The 4,859-nt window shown below is 39.3% G+C and overlaps 1 long non-coding RNA gene across 1 annotated transcript; it reads left to right on the top strand.

Moving 5' to 3' along the window:
* The first annotated feature begins 445 nt into the window (after positions 1 to 445).
* LOC141788673 (uncharacterized) lies at positions 446 to 2,602 on the top strand. The gene is made up of 3 exons (XR_012598163.1): positions 446 to 500; positions 635 to 712; positions 2,496 to 2,602. It is a non-coding gene; the product is annotated as an uncharacterized LOC141788673 (long non-coding RNA).
* Positions 2,603 to 4,859: the final 2,257 nt, after the last annotated feature.

The following is a 4,859-nucleotide window of genomic DNA, read 5'->3' as shown; positions in this document are numbered from 1 at the left end:
CTGCTGGGTTAGCACGGCTAGCTCGTCCATCCCCCGGAGATAGATCCTATGTTCCCAACAACGATGGATGGAAGTACAGGTCCACGTTGTCACCTCCCAGCTCACATCCGAAAACCAGCACATCTTCCTCACCTCCTCCTCCTCAGCTCGAGGGAAATCATCAAGCCCTACACTAGTTAGCATTGACATGCTACAGGCTGCTAACAGCTAATTTCGCATGTAAACAATGCAGCCATGGTTACATTTTGTGATTATTTCTAGTGTTTCAGTGTCTTTAGTGTATTTAGTCTCTGCCTTGAGTTTCTCTGTGTTTGGTTTGGTTCTCCTTGTGTTTCCCTCCTGGTTGATGCTACTCATGTGTTTCACCTGTGTCTTGTTCTGCACCTGTGGTTAATTACCCTGTCCTTATAGTCTCTGTGTTCCGTGTGCTTCGTGTGGGTTCATTGTCTGCTGTTTGCTGTCACTGTGACTTCGTGCCTCATGTGTCTCCCGCGCCTCTGGTGAGTTTCCTTGTGTTTTTTGGTTTTGTTTCTTTTGTTCGAGTTTTTGGTTAAGTTTGATTTTTGGAGTTAGAAAAAAAAGGTTTTATTTTAATCTGCATTTGGGTCCTCATCTTTTGATTTTTCCCCTCCAGACTCCTGACAGTGTTGTTAGGAGGCAAAGAAGGGCGATACGAGCTGGGGGGCGGAATCTTGGAACACGGAGGGGAGGGGTGAGTGAGGCTGCGTTTTTCAAATGTGCCTCATCAGCCAAACTGGGTTTCAGATCATAGACCATAGCTTTAATCAAGAACTCAAAGGGGGGTGCTCTTTTCATCACATACCATCATAAAAGATCATCAGACACTATGACAAAATATGGACAAATGTAGGACAGTTTTGTGATCATACACTAAAAGATAAACTAAAAGCACATAGGATCCCCTCTCCAAATACAACATATACAATATTCTCTTTACATTGAACATTCAGTTATCTACAATATAACAAACATGTCCAACAATATCTAACAAACTTGTTTACCATAACAGAAATGTTAGAGCTCTTCTCATCAAACCTTGTAGTTGACTCAATGCAATTGCTAACTAGAGTTACCTTGGCCATGCCATGTAGACCTTGCATCAACATTATACTGATAAAATAACATACCTGGACCTGAGACACAGCCTGGCTCACTGAAGACTTATTTATCCCTGCTAAGTACACAGCTACTCCATATCAAATATAATTGACAAGTAATATTGATTAAGAGATGATTTTACTCCTTCTGAAAATATAATTAACCTTGCAGTTGACACAATGCAATTGCTAACTAGAGTTACCTTGGCCATGCCATTTAGGCCCAGCATCAACATTACACTGATAAAGCAACATACCTGGATTTATCCGAGATGTATTGGCACCATTTGTTTTTTTCACAGCCAAAAATGTAGAAGCCAGTGGAATCTTGAATTAGGGTAACATAAGAGTTGAGCTACAGTAAATCAATATTCAATTTGGATATGAATTGAATTTCCCTTTGGGGTAAATAAAAGTATTTTTCATTCATTCATTTCACTTAAGGTATTGTCAAAATGACCTGATAGCTTCATCATGCCAATTATATGCAACACTGTGTGATGTTATGATTATGGGTAGCAAAGTACTGATATAACAGCCTCGTGTTGATTGGTCATTTTCTTGTTGATTTTTTGTGATTGGTGCTCTTGTTATTGGTGTCTAAAGTAATGTTCTATTCTATAGAACTGTTAAGTAGAGAGATCACATTTTTTTCTATCAAACTACCATACCTCTATTCTCTTTCCTTTACATGAATTTAAGAGTCAAAACTGCTTCTACATGCATCAGATTATTTGTGCTCACAGTTTTTGAAGGTATCATATTGAGTGAACTGAAAATATACACCTCTATAGGGACCTTTTTATTTTATTGGGGGGACCATTCTACAAAATGCAAGAAAAAAAGCCAGGCATGTTTCAATCAAAACAGCCAGCTATTTTATCACATGAAACACTCTAAGACATGATTAAAATGCAAAATACCCACCCAAACATGTCTTATGTACAGCTCCATTGGATTGCTTGCCCCCAAAAATGTAGATTCAACCATTGAAATCATGAATTTAGGTCATCTATACACTACAAGGTTTCCAAAAATGTATAGTTTTACAAATCTCCGTCTTCATCCTACAAACTCATCTGGCTGAACTTAGTGGCCCTGACTAATAGTTTATCCTGGACTCTCCTACAAGTGTTAAGCTGCTGTTCAGTCCCTGCTGGTCTATGGAGTAAGCAAAGGGTGTTACACACAGAGACAAGTGCAGTTATAGAAGAATGATCCTTACTCCAAGTCAGGTCAGAAGGAATCACTCTGTTTGTGGACGGTCTGGCTCTGGTTTTAATCCCTGGATTCAAACCAAAGTGCTTTATGAAATTATACAATACAAGGGCTGAGTGTCACTTTTCCAACGGTTTTTAAACACATCTGCTGTGACAGGAACACTGAATCATCTCCAATGCTGAAGACTTGGTATCATCGTCCCAGCCTCTCACTGAACGTGTCTGCCACGTCACCAAAGGGATAAATGGAGCTGAACTTGTAAACACAGCACACCTGCTGCAAGTGAGTGACCAAGCTTGCACCACTGGCTCTGTTAAATCAGTAGCTGCATTTCCATGACACTCTTTTTTTTCACATAATAAAAGCAGTATCCTTGAAGTTCCCATTATGTACCATCTTGGCATTTACACCTTGCTGGTGTTTCCGTTATGACTGGAGTTGTGCAAGGCTTAAGTAAAATGTATCCAGATTTTGCCATTGATAACATTTGTTTGTAACATGTCTGCCTGTCTGATCAGTTTGAGATCCAGTTTCCCTCCTCTCCTCCATATAGTAACATAAGGATTAACAGACATGGGTGAACCTGAACCTTGAACAGTCACAGTGCAAACAGTTCAAGGTGCTTTTGGTGCTACTGCATGTAAATGGGTTAGGTCATTTTAATCCACTCAGTTTGTAGGTAAGTGTTTTCCTCTGTTATGTCACCCTTAGAATTTAGCTACTTCAAGCTATTTAGCAGTCTGTTGTGGTCAAAATGTACCAAACATCTAGAATTGTATCTGTTTTAAATTGTTAATAAAACAAGAGTCTAAAGAGGTTAACAGGAGTATGTGAAGTTGTCTGAAGACATGAAACTTTCCCTCTCTTTACCCTCTGTAGACTGGAGCTCCATGAAAGCAGCTCAGCTCAGTGACGACCGACACAAGGGCTTTGCATCTCATTAGCAGCCAAAAACACAAGTCGGTCTCAGAGGATGATCATTAAAGAACATTCTCACAGTCAGTCGGTCTGCTCATCATTTCAAAAAGACTAATGCTGGCTTGCTCTCCTTCCAGTCTGCATGCCTTAAAGAGCCTCACTGCCATCGCCTCTGCAGCCGCCACTGCTGCTGAGAACATTGATGAAAGAGAAGCTGAACTCACCCGCAGTCAAGTTTGCATTTACACTTTGCCAACTATCTATTTCTTCAAACTTCTACACACACTTTCCCCATTCACCACCAGTCCAGACACGGAAAGGACTGACTCCGCCTCTCTGCCGTGTGTCCTGCTGGATCATCTTATGGGTACAGTGGTGAAAGAATTGGATGCCTTGGCAAGATGGTTTAGTATCAATAAATTATCTTTAAATGTAAGTAAAACTAAATACATGATATTTGGAAATCGTAAAAATAATACAAGGATAAAAGTTATGATAGATGGTATGGAAATAGAGCGTGTTTATGAGAATAAGTTCTTAGGAGTGATTATAGACCACAAACTGTGTTGGAAACCTCATGTTAATTACATTAAAACCAAAATATCAAAGTCAGCTGCAATATTGTATAAAACCAAAGATATTCTTAACTCAGATTCGTTGCATATGTTGTATTGTTCTTTCATACTTCCATACATTACTTACTGTGTGGAAGTTTGGGGAAGAACATATAAAACGATCACAAATCCAATCTTTTTGCTTCAAAAGAAAGTAATCAGGCTCATTAACCGGGCTGATTACCGTGAACCAACACACAAATTATTTATAAAGCTGCAAGCTCTAAAATTCTGTGAACTTGTGGATCTGAGGATAGCTTCACTGATGTACAAGGCATACCATAAAATGTTGCCAGACTGTATCCAGAGATTGTTCCAGATTAGAGTGTGTGAGTATGAACTGAGGGGGAGTTGTATGTTCACAAAAACAAAGAGCAGGACATATGTTAAACTAAGATGTGTTTCAGTGTATGGAATTAGTCTATGGAATGGATTAGACAGAGAAATGGAAGGATGTCAAACACAGGGTAGGTTCAAAAAGTTGCTTAAACAAAAAATGATTGTAAAGTACAGAACTATAATGTGAGCACAAAATGTGCTCAGATTTTGGATACATGTGAATTTCTGATTGTTTCACATCAACCAAAAGGAAGCTGAGTAAATTATGAATTTGAAAAGGGTAGGCAAAATAAGCAAAGGCTTCAGCCTACACCTTTTTCGGTCTTGTTTTGTTAGTTTGCTTTATTTTGTTGATTGTATGGGGTTAATGCGGGTAAGCACAAATGTAACACTTGTTTGCTGTGTCACTTCTCACTTTGGTGTTTATGGGTGAGATTCATGTTGATGTGACCGAAATAAACTAAACTAAACTAAACTGCTTCAGGGCTCTGTCCTAGCCCTGATTCTGTGTGCTCTGCGTTTGTTCCCTTTGCACCGCATTATCAGTAACACCAAGGGTGTCTCTCACCACTTGTTACACAGACGATATCCAGCTATCTGTGTCTTCCACTCCTGATAAAATGAAGAAAGTCAATAAACTGCTTGAGTG

This window comes from Halichoeres trimaculatus, unplaced genomic scaffold (assembly GCF_033239565.1).
Source record: "Halichoeres trimaculatus isolate MK-OKI-2021-1 unplaced genomic scaffold, fHalTri1.1 fHalTri1_scaffold_4, whole genome shotgun sequence".
Taxonomy (NCBI): Eukaryota; Metazoa; Chordata; class Actinopteri; order Labriformes; family Labridae; genus Halichoeres; species Halichoeres trimaculatus.
The sequence above is the reverse complement of the archived record's forward strand: the minus strand, read 5'-3'. Positions and strand labels throughout refer to the sequence as shown.